General features: G+C 47.0%; 1 protein-coding gene and 1 long non-coding RNA gene across 8 annotated transcripts in view; one reads left to right on the forward strand and one right to left on the reverse strand.

Moving 5' to 3' along the window:
- The window catches only part of LOC127490327 (uncharacterized), a 292,752-nt gene that overhangs the window by 177,541 nt on the left and 95,929 nt on the right, over positions 1-19,282 (reverse strand). The gene's annotated exons all lie outside the window — the stretch shown is intronic.
- Positions 1-19,282, forward strand: part of FSHR (follicle stimulating hormone receptor) — a 162,808-nt gene that overhangs the window by 25,392 nt on the left and 118,134 nt on the right. The window lies entirely within an intron of this gene.

Here is a 19,282-nt window from a genome sequence, read left to right on the forward strand (position 1 = left end):
AGACACCAGCATAGGCCACATTTCTTTTCCTGAAAGTTCTTTTAATTCGTACCAGCAGCTAACACCACAGAGTACCTTGGAGTTTACAAAGCACCTTGGCTTTATTTCATTTGGTTCTCAGAATGTATAAGGCAGAGTTTATGATTCTGTCCTGATGGGAATGCAGCAAGTTCAGAGAGTTCACCCAAATAATAAGTGATGAAATATATTCTGAATCCAAGGTTTCCCTGAAGACCATGGACAGGTCACGGAAATCACTCAGCAGTATCTGGCACAGAGGAGCTGCTGGCTAAATGGCAGCACCTCATTCCCCAACACCCAGCCATTCTATCAACCACTTATTACCCAAACTTCTCAAGCACTTTAGCAATTCTTCCTTTGAAGAACAACCCTGTAAAGTTGGAATGATTTGCTTCATTATCACTGGATGACTTAAAGGGGCAGGCACCTGACACAGTGGTTAAGGTATCACTTGGGATGCCCACATATCAAATACCTGGGTCTAAGTCCCAACTCTACTTCCGATTTGAGCGGGGAAACAGCGGATGATAGCTCAGGTAGTTGGGTCCCTGCCACCCATGTGGGAAACCCAGATTCAGTTCCCATCTCCGGCTTTGGCTTTGTCCAGTCCCAGTCACTGCAGCCATCTGGGGAGTAAATCAGCTGATGGACAATCTGTGTGTGTGTGTGTGTGTGTACTTCTCCAATAAAATGAAATTTCCAATAAAATGAAAATTAAAAAAGAGAAGAACTTATATTTCTTGATAATTGGCCACAAAGAAAAATCCAAATTCACTATTGTTCTTTAAGTATATCTTATTCTCATATTCTAATATCTGGTTAGTGCATCTTGTTCTCATATGCTAATATCTAATTTAAGCTAAGTGTAATGTTGGTTTCAAATGTAAAATATGGAAGCACAGTGGAAAGGAAATAAAGATGTATTCAGCTCTGCTACTGGTCAGCAATTGTGGTGACCCCACTTACAGAAGCCCTGTTAGGCACAGGGCATTGTACCCTCTTCGTACAGAGGAGAGCAAGGCTCTACAAGGTGGTGTAACTGCTTTGTTACCCAGCCTGAATCTGACCACAGGAAATGTTTCTGGCTCCATGCTCATCCTGTTTCAACTACATAACAGCATGTTTTGATTCTAGAGGGTACCAGAATGCTATGGAGTGTTACCAAATTCTAGCTCTTTCAAGGATATACAAAAATCCAAAGTACTAGATTCTCCCAGACTTATTTTAAAATCTCAGCTACCTACAAAAGATCAGCCTAATCAGCAGGGAAACCAGAATGCATCAGTATTCATCCACAGGGGACTTTCTTGCAAAATCTTGATTCATGAGGAACTGCATGACCATTCTGACCTGGGAGATGAAATGCCCTTCCTAGAGCACAGGGCTCTGACGATTTCCATCTGCATTAAGGAGCCCCCATTGAGTCGCACTATTTGCGCATGGCTGCCATGTGCAGGAACCAGTTTTCCCACTTCATCCTCACAGCAACCCTATGGTAAAGGCTACTATTGGCCCCATCTGTAGGTGGGCAAACTGAGACTCAAGAGAAGCAGTGCCATGGGTCACTTCACCCAGACCCAGATGTAACTGTAAAATGGGACACACATCCTGATCTGGAATCCACTTCATTTTCACATGGCCCACCACTTGATTTAGGGTGAAAGTCACCTCTTACAATAACAACCACAAAGGAACAGATGTGCAGTCTGCAAGTCCTTGGGCCCCTGCACCCATGTGGGAGACCTGGAAGAAGCTCCTGGCTTTGGCTTGGTCCAGCCCTGGCCCTTGTACCCATTTGAGCAGCGAACCAACAGATGGAAGATCTTTCTCTCTCTCTCTTCCTCCCTCCTTCCCTCCCTCCTTCCCCGTTTTTCTTTTCAAATAAATTTTTTTTAAAACTCAGGCTGCACCCCCACACTTGTACTTCAGCCTCTTTCCTAGTACAGTGCTCAGCAATATTCGCTAAGTGATTAAATCGTGGTGCCACTTCATTGTTCCCTAAAGTAATCCTAAACCTTTGTTTTCTATCGGGCTTTCTATCTCCTTGCTGTAACGGGCAAGTGCGGCTATGATGCAAAATAGAGCCCATGGGGGCACATCAAAATGATGACAAGAGATCAGGTGAAAACGTTAAGATGCATAACTCACTTTTAAGAACGGTCAAGCAAAATCAAACAGCAGAAGTAAAGATAGGAGCACATTTGGAAAGAAATTTGAAAGCCAGAGTGCCAGGAGTGAGGAGCTTAAGATGTTTCTCCTGGGTGCTGTCTGCACTCTCACTCATCGGAGTTTATTTATTGGGCTCTTGATGTCGTTGAGCTTTCTTTCTTCCTCTTCAGCTGCACTGCTCAGGGCTTCCAGTAAGGACACTCCGTTTCTTCGGAATAAAACCAGACTCTTTTTCAACTCTCACCGGTTCTCTTCAGCATACATAAGCAGGAGCAGCTGTTAGTTTTTATGAGTCCATGTGAATTCCAGGGAACGGAAAGGTACCTTGACAATCCATTTCAGAGCTAGCTTTTCTTTGTTCACACCCAGTCAATAAGCCATTCTTAGGCAGATACCCAGCAGGACAGGAGCAAGCCGATCAGAAGGAAGGCAACAGTCGGTATGCCTCACTCACTGGAGGGGTCTCCCCGACTGACAGGCCAGAGATGCGAAGGTGCCTGTGTGGTGGGGACTGAACAGGTTGCTTGGATTAGGAAAAAGCATCCTGGCAGACCAGACGGACGGATACTAAACACAAAGGTGGACAGTCCATAGTTGCACTCAACGATTTTTATTCTCATTTCAGTAAGAAAGAAGCCCCTCCTGTAAGTCTTTTCTCTGGGCCTGCTTTTGGGCTAGCAGCCTCCGAATTCCCACTGGGCCAACAACAGCCCTAGCTAACACCGACTGGGTGCCCACCAAGTGCCCGGGGCCATGTACCACACCAAAGCAGATGATGAAGGCAAACCACCCCGTCCCTCTCCCAGGCTGGGCTTTCTCTTGTTTTTCTTTCCCCCTGGAGCTAGCTACAGGACAATATTTCCACCCTTATCAAAGATGAACAGAAATAGAACAGGGCAGGGGTGTCTGCTCCCTTGTTTTCTGTTTGCCTTCCAACTGAGCCAGGAAAGCAGTCAGCAGGGAGGGAGGCTGGAATCTGGAACTGAGAGCACTGCTCCAAGAAGGACACAAAATGGGGGTGTATGCAAAGCTATTGCTGACACAGCTGGAAGCTGTTAAAATTCCAGCTGATGCTTTTGTCTATCCTCCAATCCAGTGCTTACCTGTGACCCCCCCGCCCCCCCCCACTTACGTAACCTCACTTAATCCACAGGACAGCCCTCCTAGGAACCACTATTTTACAAGGGGGATAACTGAGGGTCAGAGGACGTGGGCTCTCCAAGTAGCATAGTGAGAGAGCTAAGGCCCCGCTCTAATGCCACAGCACACGTCCACCTCGCCGTATTGCTTCTAGGTAACAGCAGGCATCGAGCCGTCAAACTCCACGCTCCCTGTGTCTCCCTCTCCCACGCCTCTCGCTGCACATAGCCCAGGGTTCCCTTTTGGCTCTTCATGGAGAGGTGATGTCCATATTCCCCAGCCTGGTTTACTAACAGCCTGCCCACCTTGGCTCACATATCAGACTTACTTCTCACAAACTGCCCCCCTCCAGCCGCACCCAGGAGGATTTTGCTACAATCATTGGGAAACCCCAGGATGCCTCTTATATGTAGATCCTGGTACAAGAGGCTCCCCTTCCCAAGAATAACCTCTTCTCTGTCTCTGAACCCAGATAACTGGCTTCACCCTAGCAGAAATGCACCTGCAGGGCTGGGCACAGATTCTCCTTCTCATGGGACACTTTGAGATCCCATGAGGCTCAGCTCACTGCCCCTTTTGTTCTGGGCTGCTCCAGTCACCTCTTCTCCTGTGTCTTTGCATACAGCATAGCCAAGGGCAGTTTTCCCTCATACCCCTGGTCTGAGGTTCTCGAAGGCAGTCATCATGCTCTATTCATTCTCAGCCCCAGGACCCAATGCCGTGCTTGGCATAAACCAGCCCTCCGGGAGTCAGCCCCGGGAGTGAAGACACAGGGGCACTACAATGGTTCTCAGCAATAAGGCAACAAGGCCGGAAGATGATGAGAGCCTGATTTCCGCACCCTTTCCATGACACAGTGTGACGCAATCAAAGGGGTGTATCTCACGTGGCACGTGGCCTCCAGGTTCAAATCTCAGCTCCAAGAAGCCACCTCCAGGAACAGGTTCTCCTCAACTCTCTGCCATCCCAGAAACAGCCCCGTGTTTGTTTCCACCCTCAAATTTCATCCCAATTATCACTATCACTTCACCTGATTGCACCGGCATTAAAAATCAGAACCACGCTGGCCCTGTTTTTATTTTCCCAAAAGGCTCTTAGAAGAGCGTCTCTGGCACAGAGCAGGTGCTCAGTCTGCACGTATGAAATGAGCTTGGCCTCAGTTTGAGAGCAGCCTGAGCACCAGAGCAGCTGGTCCTGTTTCGCATGTTTAAGACCCTGGGTTCACAGTTGGTTTCAAGACATTGCTGGAAGCATTAAAAGGTTACGTCTGGTTACCAGGCTCCCTCTCTGCTCTTGTCCCTCCAAGTCTCCTGGCTGGACCCTGCGAAGGGTCATGCAGTGGCCAGATCTATATACCCTTCCTCCTGAAACCAGGTCTTCTCTCCATGCCGCACCGTAGGGACCGAGGGACCCAAGTGCTCTCTGTGCACAACCTGTCTGCTGGAACTGGACTGATAATGAGCCATTCTTTAAGGTCAGGGATGCAAAGGGTTTAGACCAAATTTTAGTCTTTTTTTTTTTTTTTTTTTTTTTTTTTAGTGTTAGCAATGTTGCCTTTTCTGTTTCTCTTCTGTTTCTCTTTTTACTTTTTCAAGGATCCTTATGCCCACATCACAATTCTTTTACCACAATCAACAGCTGATGCCATCATTGTAACAAAATTCAACTTTCAGCCTGATATATCTTTGACATTCCATCTTCTCTGAAAGATTTCTGCTTTTGTTTGAATTCAGCACACTGAAAGTTTCCACAAGGCAGAGTGAGAAACCATCCCAATTTCTGAATTCAATAATATATAAGTATATTGTATTATATATAATACATATTATAATCTATGTAACTTATGTTTATTACATTTCTTTAAGGTATTCGCCCATGTATTGTCCCTTGTGAGTACTTCAGTCACCCCAAAAAGGTTAGTTCTCCTGTTGAATTCTTAGTGTTGTGGCAACTGAGAGGAGACCCAGAATGAGTAACTTGTGTACTAAAGGCCACGCAGCTATTAACCATTAGAAACACTGTCGCTCCCCGTCTTCGTGGAGGAATGACACAGGACCCTGCGCTGTTCTTTCATCTGCTCGGCCCTCCCCGGGTTTGCCGCTGGTTCTTCCCGGGTTGGCTACCGACCCTTCCACCTCCGTGGAAGGGCGGTTCCCCCTGGCCACTTTCCCCACTTCCGCGGGGCCGGCTCTCTTGGGGGCTGCACAGGTGTTCCTCTTAGATGTTCCCCTTAGATGTTCCTCGTGCGTGTTGTCTCTCTCCTCCTTTATAGTCCTCCTCCACCAATCCCAACTCTGCTACCCACACGCCGAGTACGCTGCTCTCCTCCAATCAGGAGCAAGATCAGCTCCTGTAGCTCCGTCAATCAAATTGGCGAGAGGCAGCTGCGTAGAAGCTGTTTCTCCCTTCTCAGCGCCATATTGTGGGAGAGCAGATGCATAGAATAAGTCTTAATTCCAGTAACAGTCTAGTCCGAGTTGCTCCCCACAAAACACAGCTTGAAGACAGGACTCCTCATTAATATGCAAACCTCCTCACTCATTCTTTTTCTCTAAAACACTTTCCCAAAGTCAAGAGCATGAACAAAGAAAAGCATGGTAGGCTGGTTCTGATGCATCATGGTAAAGCAATGAACCAGAACACTGTCTAGCTCTAGAATGAACAGACTCCACAGAGGTTCCCGGGGTGCAGTGATGAACCTGCTCCCATCACTGCATTTCCCATTTATCTAACACCCAGCCCTGGGATGGGAAATAGTGCAGCTTCCGAAAGAGCAGGTGGTTACACTGGCAATGTGGTGTTGCTGGGGTTCTACAGTTACTCATTCACACAGTGCTCCCTGCGTCGTCCTTTGGTAACCAAGTAGGGGAATAAGACGGATTTGCTGGCGAGTGAGACAAAAGAGAAGAGCCATCCTGCTGAGAGGAATAGCAGTGTGCTTTTTGGGTGTGGCCTGGGCCCTGTGGCAATGAGCTCTTAACTGCCACCTCTGTAAGCCTTAATTATTCCATCTTCTAAATGGGGGGTTTATAAGGCTCACTAGAGACAACCACACCTGCAGATGGCAGGGTACTGGGTGTGAAAACATTTAAGGCATTTTGCATGCAATCCACAGAGCGGCATGTACCTAGAAGCAAGGCCTCTCTCAGATTGTTCTGGGGGTATTTTATTGTATGGTTTTAGTTCGGAAACCAGCTCCCACCCAACATCACTGTCAACGTAGCAGAATAGAAGCTATGTCGCTAATGAGACTATTCCATTCAATTAAACGCAGTTGTTGGGGAGGATGAACAAATAGTCATATTCTCACAGGTTACAGGGGGAAAAAAGAACTGGAAAAAAAAAAGCCTTGAACAGGCTTTGACTTTAATCTTGTCTCCTAACCTGCTGAGCTAACATCAGTGCTTTCCCCGCCTGTGTAAATCCACGGCTTCTCAAACAGAAGGTGTGGATATTACTCTATGGATGGCTTTCATACATAATCATCCTTTTCGATTCTAGCACTGAGGAGACAAGAAATCATAGAAGCTTAGGACGTAGCTTTTTCGGGGCTTGGCATCTCACCCCAGTGCCCACCAGACTCACCCAGAACCACGTAAGCACAGCTGCATAGAAATGTCCAAGCTGTGTTTTGCCAGCAGGATAAGCCATGTATTAAAATGGCTTAGCCTTGTCTGGCAGCGTTGGCACTGGGAGCTTGGAGTCCCACACATCTGCAGGCACTGGCATCTTCTCAAGGCCACTGGTAGTTGCGGCTGGTGGTGAAGGAGGCCCTGAACGGAACATCTGCCTCTCCCTGTTTGTTCATAGCTTCCCAAGCCCTGCCCTGCCTCCCACCCTTCCTGCTACTCGAATATGGTCTCACCCTCTCGCCTCCCCAGAGACTTCTCCTTATATTCACAATGCTTTCCCCCAATGCAGCATGTGGGACTTGTCTCAGGAATAAGGTTCTCGGGGTTGGGTCTTTAATGGTCCATTTCCATTAATTCACCTTTCAAATATGCAGCAAATGGACTGGCACTGTGGTATGGTGGGCAAAGACACTGCCTGCAGTGCCAGCATCTCATACGGGCGCCGGTTCACGTTCTGGCTGCTCCACTTCCAATCCAGCTCTCTGCTGTGACCTGGGAAAGCAGTGAAGATGTCCCCAGTCCCTGGATTCCTGCACCTGCATCAGATACCCAGAGGCGGCTCCTGGCTCCAAATCGGCCCAGCTCCCGCCATTGCAGCCATTTGGGGAGTGAACCAGCAAATGGAAGACCTCCCCCTCTAACTCTGCCTTTCAAATAAAAAAAAAAATCTTTAAAAAAATATGCAGCAAAGTCAGCTCATCAAAATACCCTGGTGCCACTTAAAAACTGAAATCAAATGTTGCTTTCACCAAGAAAAACATGTGGGAGCAAGAAGAACTTGATTTCCCCTTTCCTTAGTAAGTATTGAGAAGTTTCTCTCCCCCAAATAAAAATGACGATGAGCCTTTGACTGTAGTGGCTAGAGGAACTCTCTCCTGCAGTGTTGTCCTTAACATGCTCGCCAAATGTTGGCATTTCTCCTTCAAGAGTCATAAGATAGGGCTTCCCCACACATGAATCCATCTTTACATGCTTAGCATTTTATTTTGAACTTTAAGGTTTATTTATCTATTTGAAAATCAGAGATACATGGGGTGGGGGAGGGTCTTCCATCTGTTGGTTCACTCCCCAGTTGGCCACAACGGCCAGAACTGTGCCAATCCGAAGCAGGAGCTTCTTCCTGGTCTCCCACGTGGGTGCAGGGGCCCAAGAACTTGGGTCGTCTTCTACTGCTTTCCCAGGCCAGAGCAGAGCTGGATCAGAAGTGGAGCAGCCATATGGGATGCCGGCACTTCAGGCCAGGGTGTTAACCTGCTGCACCACAGTGCCAGTCCCTTGAACATTTTAAAATACTTAATGATGTGCAGAAAGCAATAACTCCAATGCAGCTAAGACCCAACTTCAACAATTCTCAATACATGACCAATTTTGTTTAATCCATGTCTATTACCTTCTCCCATAACCTCTTCTACTCTGTAATTATAATTTAAAATTTTATTTTGTTTTTATTTATTTGAAAGGAAAATCTTTTATCTGCTGGTTCACTCCCAAAATATTTGCAACAGCCAGAGCTGGGCCAGGCCAAAGCCAAGAACCAGAAACTAAATCTAGAGCTCCAACATGGGGGACAGGGACCCAAGTACTTGAGCCATCATCTGCCATCTTCCTTGGGTACACATTAACAGGAGGCTAGAATCAGAAATGAAGCCAGGACTTGAACCCAGGCCCTCCCATACAGAATACAGGTACCCAAGTGGCATCTTAACTGCTGTGCCAATCTCCTGCCCTTACTGTATAATTTTAAGGCGGAACCTAGACATTACTTCCTCCATAAATATTTGTGTGTGTGTCCAACTAGGGGACAAAATGACAGTCCCCTTACTCAATGTCCCTTTAACACAACAAATGTGCATTCCCCTGAAGCACTCAGTCCATGCCGTATTGCAGTTTTGTGAATAGAAATGCAATGATTAGAATGGGGTTGTTTGCTGAGTTTGAGGACTGCAACTAAAGGAAGCTCACACATTTAACCAAAGCATTGATCTCATTTTCTATGAGAAATGACACCAGTAAGTGTCTCTAAGAGAGTCTAGCTGTTACTCTATCTCTTGGCTGTGGTTTTACCTTAAGGAAATTTATCTTTCTTATGTTTCCTCTTCCTAAGTTGGAGGAAATAGGAGGGATCTTCAAAAAGTTCACAGAAAAATTCACATTATGAAAAAACAACGCATGAATTTCAAAAAATTCCCTGCACCCAAAGAAACCTCTTCTCACCCCATTTCCCAAGGACCTTTTGACGGGTCCTTGTGTTGCTTGCGCTACTGGCTTCACCATAATTCTGCGAGATTCCCACAGGCTGTTCCGCGTGGATTCCCTTTGTAAAGACAATGTTCTGAGGACAATCATAACTACAGGGGACACAAAGAGGACTCACTGTAGAAGCAGCACTCAGCAGGAGTGCGTGGAGGACATGGAGGTTTCCCTGCCAGCTCTGCGGTTGTGGGTCCCACAGCTGAGGAGCCTCGGTGAGCACCAGCTGCAGAGCTGTGTCCGGAGAGGCCTCCTCCTCCATGATCTCAATCAATAAACCCACCATTCTGGCGACAACTGCTTCCTCCTCCACCTCGTGGGGCGTGCAGACACAAAAGCCACCGGAAAAAAAGTCTATTTTTCACCTTCTTTTGAGACCCGACCAGAGGAAGAAATCACTGCTCTTTCCCCTCAGAGAGAAGAAAAATTGTCTAATAACAATACTTCCCTCTTACTGCTGGAGCAATGAAGGGACCAGCTGAGCTGCAAGGAGATGATTCTTCCCCTGCAAAAACCAAGAGCAGCCCGAATTCAAAGACCAAATGCATTTTAAAGGGGAAAACACCCATGGGGAAGAATGGATGGTGGATTTCAACAAAAAATCCACTCATCTGTTTCCCTCGTGGGGCCAGCCAGCAAAGAGCAGGAGGCCGAATGGGCACCAGGAAGGAATGAAATAATGGTTGCTTATACAATGGCCTTTTGTCTGTCAGAGAAGCGATCTGGGGAGGCCCCTCTGACACTCAGAACACACGCTCACGTTCTCTTTCGCTCGCGCTCTCTCAGCCTAACAGCCTGGGGAGGACAAGATGGTGACAACTGACCTAGTCAGGACAAAGACAAGTCCCCAGGGGAGTCTCTGCTTCCAGTCAACGTACATGGCCACAGCCTATATGTGAAGCAAGACTCTAGTTTTTTAATTTCAAGAAATTACTGTGTTTTCCTAAGTGTAGACTAGTTTACTGTAACAAGTAACCTCCTCAAATCACAGAGGCTTACTTTCCTTCTAGCAAAGTCTCCATTTGTCTCAATTCCGTTGGCAGGAATTGAACAACCCCACCAGGGGGAGTTGCAAAGATGGGTAGGAGGGTGGGAGTGCTGGCAATGGCCTTGGCCTGTGAAGCTATCTCCAGCAACAAATCCATAGATCCAAGAGGGGGCACAAGGAGCAGCTTTCAGGCTCCCACAAACCCTGGCTGTGATTAGGATTAAGTTGGGAGAGGCGAGTTGTGGGGAACTGTTGGGTAGTTTACGAACACGTGTGTCGTGTGAAGACCTACGCCCACCATTCTAAGGGAGACAGAGAAATCGAACCCCTGGGCCCTCCAAAGGCTGAAAACCCAGTGAGGTGACAAACACGATGTCTACTAACAGCGCACTAGATACTGAGCCTCCAGCATTCCATTTTCCTCGAGTTGTGCCAGCTCATTTCCTTTCATGGAATATTGATGAACAGTGAATTCCCACTTAGACATAACCGATTTACAATTCAAGTGCTCCTCACAGAGTTCTACTGTGCAGGGGCAGTGTGCTACATGGCTAGGAGAGCCAGCATGGGGCCCGACTGCCTGGGTTCAAAGCCTGAGACTTTAACTTCTCAGATGCTATCTGTTCTGAGCCAGTTTTCTGACCTGCAAAATGAGAATCAGCTTATTCCTACCTCCTGGATTAGGAAGAGAGCTAAATAAGTTAATAACGATAATGCACTTAGGAGCTGGCATTTAGCCTGGCAGTTAAGACACCTGCGTCCCTCACCAGAGTGCCTGGGTTGAATTCCTGGCTCTATTTTCTGACTTAAGCTTCTGGCTAATATATACCCTGGGAGACAAAGGTAATGGCCCAAGAGTTAGGTTTCTGCTACTGACGTAGAGACCTGGATTGTATTCCCAGCTGTTGGCTCTAGTCCTGCCCCAACCTCAGTTGTTGTAGGCATTTGAGGTATGAACCAGTGGGTGGGAACTCTTTCTACCTCTATTTCTCAAGTAAATGTATTCTTTAAAAATTTTTAAAAAGATAAAATGCTTAAAAGATGATATGGGGTAAGAACTTTAAGTTGTATAAACAAACATGAGAATTCTCGTATGACTCAATTTGCAAAATATCAGCATGACTCCCAAATGCAGCTTTCTAAAGACTTGTTAATTTGAAAGGCAGAGTGACAGAGACACAGGAAAAGAGAGAAAGATCTTCTGTCTGCTCGTTCAAGTGGCCAAATGGCCACAATAGCCAAGGCTGGTCCTGGCTGAAGCCAGGATCCTGGAACTCTACCAGGGGTTCCCACGTAGTGGCAGGGGGCCTCGCACTTGTTCCATCTTCTGCTGCTTTCCCTGGCATGTTAGTAGGCAGCTGGATCAGAGGCAGAGCAGCTGGGACTCAAACCCAGCACTCATAGGGGATGCTGTGCCACAATGCTGGAAACTTCCCTGACCCTGTCCCTCAGGCGCTCTCATATGAACAGCTACCTGTATGGTCCATGCCCTCATTCCAGATTATTTTCCTTACCTTTTAACTCTGGCCCCACCTGAATGGATTTGCCTAGAGACGTGGCAAGAATTTGATCTTTTTTTCACTGAGGGCTAGCTCATCCTGTTCCTAGTTGGAAATTCTGTTTTTATCTTCCTAATGTGGCAGAGTGGCTTCCCCTCTCGCCATCACGGTTCCTTTCTGAGGGACGGGACTGCGTTTTAGAAGCAGTGATTTGGAGCTGTGCAGGATGGAGACAGGTGCAGGGAGCTTTCCACAGCAGGTGGCTGCCTCTCGACGGGCTCTCGTTGGTCTGGTGCACATAGCTGAAATTGGATTTGCTCTATTTCACTGCAGCCTTTTCCCCCAGGCCCACCTCTTGCTGGGCAAAGAACAACCACACTGTCCTCCATGTGCATGACCTCAGGGCATGCTCTTATCCTGCTTCTGCCAGTTCCAGTCTATTCCTGCACTGTGGCCAGAGTTCTCTTTCTCAATTCTGGCCATGACATCTCTGCCGCCACCAAGAAAACCCCTAAGACTCCTCCCTTTGCTCTGTTCCCCACCCGGAACTCACTCCTCACCCAGACAAGATTAAGCTACTCATTCTCCCCATCCATCTGAAATTTGCCTTTGACCAGGGACATGGTGGTCATGTGTTTGGATAGAGAATTTCTGCTCATCCTTGTATACACAACCCTATGTATTCACCCCATCCATGGAACTCTCTAGAGTATTTCCTGCACACCTTCCCCTAACTCAGCACCAGAACACCAGGAAGATTTGCTTCCCTTGCTCTCCCTTCCTTCCATCTTGGTAAGGAAGTCTCCTTTGACATGTTTAAAACCAGCAAGTATATTCAATGCCATCTATTCTAGTCAATTATGAGCATCACAAAAGCAGGAATTTAGCCTTAATTGTCTCTTTGAAGATTCCCCTCCTGACACATAGTTATCATGTTTGCAGAATGAATATATGAAGGACTCTCCAACACCTGATATCTCAAACTTTTGGCTTTTTAACTATCTCTGAAACATATCGTCTCTCCCCCACTCTCGCCATTGTAGATTCTTTACCCTCAGACAAGAATTCACCCCTCCATCCCAGCTCAGTCTCAGCATTCCCAAAAGCATGCTGAGAGTTGGGCAGGTCTCTGCTCTCCCCTCCACTGCAGCTTGTTCTGTCTTGCTCCGTTTCTGAAATCCACGCTCGGGTTTTCCGTGAGAGGGTCTCAGCAAGGGAGACAGACATGGGACATGGTGGACATCTCAAAGTGCCAAGCTGGGCTTGGTTAACTGGAGTATCATAGAGCAAGGAAACGATGCGTAAAACTCAGAGGCAAATACACCCGGGTGTGGATACATTCTGTATAGGAGAACCCAGAGAGTTGAGCCAACAGAATAAGCTCATATGTATACAAGAAAAGGAATATGAAGATTTACTCACATGATCATGAAGTTGGAAGAGTCCAGCAATCTGCCATCAGGAGGCTAGAGCCCAGAAAATCCACTCTAATTCTGTTCTGAATTGGAGGTCTGAGCACCAGAGCTGTCAGTCTCAGTCCAAGGGTCAGAGAAAACCAATGTCCCAGTTCAAGCAGGGCGACAGGAAGCGAAAGGGGCGCATCCTTCCTCCGCCTTTTGATTCTGTTCAAAAGGCTACATTACATAACAGAGGGCAATCTATGGAGTCCATGGAGCCAGGTGCTAATTTTATCCAGAAATACCCTCATTTAACCTGGGCACCCCTTGGCACAGCCCAATTGGCATAGTACTTTCATGTCTAGGTAAGAAATAGGTTCTCAGGGCCAGCGCTGTGGCATAGCAGGTAAAAGTCACTGCCTGTGGTGCCGCCTTCCCACACGAGTGTTGGTTCCTGTCCTAGTGGCTCCACTTCCAATCCAGCTCCTTGCTAATGCTCCTGGGAAAGCAGGGGAAGATGGCTCAAGTGTTTGGGCCCCTGCACCCACGTGGGAGACCCGGAGGAAGCTCCTGGCTCCTGGCTTGAGATCTGCCCAGCTCTGGCCGTTGCAGCCATTTAGGGAGTGAACTGGCAGATGAAGACCTCTCTCTGCATCTGTCCTTCTTTCTCTCTCTCTGTAACTCTGCTTTTCAAATAAAATAAACAGAACTTTCAAAAAACCAAAAAGAAATACGTACTCAAAGCACACCTCAATGAGTTCGGAAGCCATGGTCAGGGAGAAGAAAGGCCTCAGCCCTGGCATCGGAAATCACCTTCCTGAAATTTACCTCTGCTTCTGAGAAATTATATGAACCTGGGAAAGTCACATGGCCGCTGTTAATCTCATTGGCCTCATCTGTAGAACAGAGGCAGCCCTTCTTACTTGATAAGGTTATTCCGAGAATTATAAAGTTAGCACAAAAAGCCCTCCCAATAGTTCTTGTCACATGGCAGATAACCAAGAAAAAGTGGTGATTATTAGTAATATCTTTATAATTAATAATTTCACATCAGTTTCATTTTATAACCAAAGAGTTTCCTTTTGCCATCATAGATTGATTGTTCTCCAGTAAGTTATTAGAAACCTGTAATTTTCACAACACAAGATGAGTGTAACGAGCTCACCCTCCTACAGCTAATTATAATGGAATAAAACACCCAAGCCAACAAACAACTGACCAATAAGATAAGTGCTAGACCTTCTTTTTTTAAGGTTTATATTTATTTGAAAGTTAGAAAGAGAGAGAGAAGGAGAAACAGAGAGAGATAGATCTTCTATCTGCTGGTTCACCCTCCAAATGGCCATGACAACCAGGGCTGTGCCAGGCTGATGCCAGGAGCCAGGAGGTTCTTCCAAGTCCCCCCACATGGGTGCAAGGGCCCAGGGACTTGGGCCATCTGCTGCTGCTTTCCCAGGTGCATTAGCAGGGAGCTGGATCAGAAGTGCAGCGGCCTGGGACTCAAACCAGTGCCCTTATCTGGTGCTGGCAATACAGGCCATGGCTTATCCTGCTGTGCCATAGCACTGGCCCCAAGTGCTAGGTCTTACAGGACTTGCTCCTGAGTGTCATGCTGAGGGGTTTGGACATTATTCTCCAAGCCATAAGGAGCCATTGAAAGACAATGATGAGACAGGATTTGCATTTATATTCTTTAGGTATTGTAGGAAATGGACTAGCACAATGCTTTCCATCTTTTTCCATATCATAGCTCATGCAAACTAGGATAATCAAGAGGCTGCCCTTGGTGGGCAGCAGCAAGACAGCTTAAGGGGAGGGGTTGCTCCAGGCCCCAGACAATTGCCCAGTAGACTGAAGAGATCACTGTTTTGCACAAACGTAGGCCTTGTAGACCACCAATGTGAGATGGTGTGTGGGTTACAAGGCTCCGAATTAGAGGGAAGTGAAATCATCAGGTAAGAAATGTCTTGGAGAATTAGCGACCCTGGGGTTGTTTGGGTGAACTCTAATGCACAAAACACAAGTAATAGCCAATGACATAGATTTAGTGTTTCTCCATGCCCATGGGCCTGGGTTTTGGTAAAATTTAATAAGATCTAAAAAGCAGGATGGTGTAAAATATATCTTTCTTCTTCCTTATTTGATTTCAAGCTGTATTTTGGAACAAAAGATCTAAATGGCATTATCAGTCCCCAACCAAACTATAAAATTCATGCACCTCATCCTAGGAATCTTGTGCACCCTATCTTCATCCTGCCCCAAGCACCTACCTCCTCCTGTGTGCCAACTACAGGATCTCTCTCTCTCTCTCTCTCTCTCTCTCTCTCTCTCTCTGTCTCTCCACCTAGCATACCTGTCTCCAGGAGGCATCTCCAATCCTAGTCATCCACCCCATGCAAATCTGCCACTGCTCATCTTCTCCCTGAAGTATCAGCACTTCGGAGGGCATCCCATGGGTAAACAGTCAGGCTTGCCTCCCGCCAAGGGTATTTCAGCCTGCGAGCTCAGGAAGGAGGCGCGAGCAGGTCCAGAGCCTTCTCCTCACACTACTGCATCTCCTGTTCCTAATAGCTGCCAAACACTGCCTCCACTGGCCTTGCTCATAACCTGCTCGGAAGGCAGGCTGATCATATGCCCATTTCACAGAGGAGAAAACAGACCTAGAGAGGTCACATGATTTGCTTAAGGCCACATGGTTCACTTTGGGTGTCAGGTTTAGCTTGCCCATTGCCGATGAGGGGCAGCACCCTCCACTCGCCAGGAAACTCCTGCGTCGGAGTCTGCATTCTCTGATTTCCATTTCACTTGGAAAATCCAGCCAGTCCCACAGAGTAGAGCAAGGTCAACATGTCCAGACACACCCCCTTGCAGAGCTGTGTCTGTCTGCCCAGTGGCCTTGAGTAGGGCAGCTCCCAGCTGGCTGGCAGGGGAGTGCAGCCGAGAAGGACAGCAATGCTTTGTCCAGAAAGACCGAGTGTATCAGTGTAGAGATTGTGGTGGGCACTCTGGCCATCAGCAGGTTCCTTGATCAGAGTCTGCATCCAGGGCCTGATCTTTCTAAGAAAGCCAAAAATTCTGTTTTTCTCATTTGAATCTTTTCTGTTTATTTTTTCCCTTCTGTCTCCTGACTCTCTTAGTTGAATCACCAATTTCTGTTTTCTAAAGCATACAAGGGGAAGTGTCGGGCTCTCTAAAGCATGAAACGACTTAGAGTGAGGTTTCTGGGAACCTTAGCTTTGCTGTTGAACTTGAGAAACTGAGCGTTTGGTCTCATGGTGGTGGCAGAAGCTCGGGAGGGGAGTTTGCAGACACAGCTCCATTGAATCATAGAAATGCAGCCACACCCCTCAGCGCAGGAAGGCAGAGGAGGAAGCTGCCCTGGCGCTCCATCCAGGCTGCCAGTCTTGCAGTTGCTGATATTGACATGAACCAGATTCCACCAGTGAAAACACGGCCAACAGTTGGCTTTGTGTTAACAGTTCCTTATAAAGTGCGACATGTGATTGGTTCCAAATACTCTGTCCGGGACAGATGGCTTGAGCCTTTCCCCCCAGTGTTTTTGTACCTATGCATTTCTCGACTCAAATATTCTTGTTACCTGGATTTTCTTACCTGTAATTCCCAGGCCTCCATTGTCAAACCCTTCTCACCACAGTAAGTTTTAGGAGATTGCTCTCCTGTCTGTTCATACAAAGAGGAAGCCCCTTGAGGCTAAGCAATGCTAGCCCAGGTGAACCACGGATCTGGGGTGGGAGGGAGCTTTACTGAGGATGAGATGGCAGTTAGGAGGAGACTGGGACAAAAAGACACATTGTAGCAACTTTGGACCTCCACGGTCCTCCACAACTTCCAGCCCCTTGTTCATGCCTTGCCACCCACCTGCTCTTGGAAAGCCCGCTGGGACACAGTATCTTTCTACCACCCATTATCCCCCTATTAACTTCACTTGACCTTAGCCAGAGGGCTGAGAAGTGATAGCCTTACTAACTTTGCAAATCAGTCTGCTTCTGTCAAGATACAACTTGACTCGAATGTGAAGAAAAGGACTGAACAGAAACATTTTCCCCTTCTTAGACTTCTCCCCTTTTTCTATGTAAAAGAAAAGGCTTGATGGCTATGAAACAGCAGAGAAGCCAAGACAGTGTTCAGAACAACGTTCCATGGTCAATTGTTTTGAACTGGAGCAGAGAGTTCTGGCTCAGGTGATCTCTGTCCAGCAGCACCTGCTCCTACTCCACACCTAGCAATTCTCTGCCTGGGCTGGAAGAAATGGCCATGGCTGGCCAGGAAGTCAGGGTGTGCCCGTTCATCTCATCAGCCAGCTGGGATGCTGGAGAAAGGCAACTGGTCAGCCTCAAGGAGCATCTCTTGGAGGGGTCACCAGGCCCAGGACCAGCATTCTGTCAAGATTACATGTACACAACGCTGCCTTTGGAGGAGGTTTGCTAGATAATGGCCTCTTCCTGCTCTCCTGCTTGGCATGATAACCGATACCATCATCTCCCCCAAGGTTTTACAAACTGAAATTGCAGAGATGCCACTGATTCTTTCAACAGGGGCTAAGCAGAGCACAGCCTGCCAAGTCACAGAATCACGTGGGCTTTGGGGAAATCAAGGAGAATTTGGTCACGATGAATCAAAAACAAAAAACAAAGCAGCTGTCATCCCTGGCGCAGTGTACAATAAACAGAGCTGTCTGTATTCTAAATCTCATCCTAGAGATTGAATGGTGAGTCTGAGCTCTGCTGGGCCTGGTCTGTGACACCACAAGCGAGAAACCTGACCCCTCTGTTTCAGTAAGACCAAGAGACTTGCACAAAATGCTCAGAGACCTTACCAACCCCCGCCTTCACTCCTATTTAACAAGACACTCTTCCGATTAGCCAGTCATTAGAGGCAAGCCACCAGGTCTCTGGGGACGCCACCTTAGCATGTGCCTTTTGTCCTGACATGTCAGGTACAGCTGGCCCCTGCCCCTGGAGTCAGGCAGGCTGAGGTCCACTTTTATTCACAACGGGCTCTGCAAAGCAAAGTGTGAGCTCCCAGCTTGAGAGAAAATGAGGTGGGGCCTTGTATGGTCTTACCCTAACAAGCCTTACCTTTATTTCAAAATCTTATTGTAACCCTGCCATGAGAAATTTGCCAATGCTCCTTCTTGACCTGTGCCCAAATTGATGCATAATCCTTTAATTTCTGCAGATGGTAGGATATAACAAATTATTAGAGGAGCCACACCAACATTTCAGTATCAGTCCTTCCCTAAATATCCTCAGGGCTCTCATTCCCTCCCAAGTAAAATCCAGACTCTTTGACCTGGGACATTTCTTCTCAGTGGAGTGATATGCACACAAAGAGGCACACATTAACTTAAGGTTGGGGGAAGACAGTTCTTAGTCTTGTAGGAAGAACAGATATACAAACTGTACATAGACAGGTATACAGTATGGCTGTGGTATTACAATTTGATGGGGACAGCTTACGGGGCAAAAGTGTCTGTTTTAGAAAGACTGTTTAGAGAAACAATAATGAACTTCATTGCATGCCCACCCTAACTCAGGGATGCATTTTCCAAGTTGTTTCTTGGATTTGTACAGTCAGTTGCTCATTAGATGCTTTATTAGTTGCCCAGAGCTGACACAAGTACCACAGAAACCACAAACTGGGTGAATTAGAGTAATAAAAATGTAATGTCTCACAGTTCTGGAGGTTAGAAGTCTGAAATTAGAATGTCACCAGCACAGATTCTTCCTGCAAACTCTAAGGGAGCATCAATTCCATGCCTCTTTCTTAGCTCCTGATAATAGCCAGCAATTTTTGTAATTCTTGGCTCATAGACACATCACTCCAATCTCCACTTCCATCTTCCTAGGGCTGCCCTCTCCCTCAATGTTCCTGTGTTTTCACATAGCATTGCCTTCCCTGTGTCTCCTCTTCTGAGTACATCAGTCAAGTGGAATTAGGGCTCACCTTAATCAAGTGTAACCAATCTTGGCTAAATTGCATCTGCAAAGACCTTATTGTCAAAGATGGTCTCATTTACAGGTAAGGAGATTAGGACTTCAACATATTTTGGGGAAACACATTTCAACCCACAACAGACTCCCACCACAGACCTCATAGAGGTACTTGACATGTAGTACTAGATATCCATCATTCTTCTGTCTCCCACACTGGCATATTTAAATA

This window comes from Oryctolagus cuniculus, chromosome 2, assembly GCF_964237555.1.
Source record: "Oryctolagus cuniculus chromosome 2, mOryCun1.1, whole genome shotgun sequence".
NCBI classification, from domain to species: Eukaryota; Metazoa; Chordata; class Mammalia; order Lagomorpha; family Leporidae; genus Oryctolagus; species Oryctolagus cuniculus.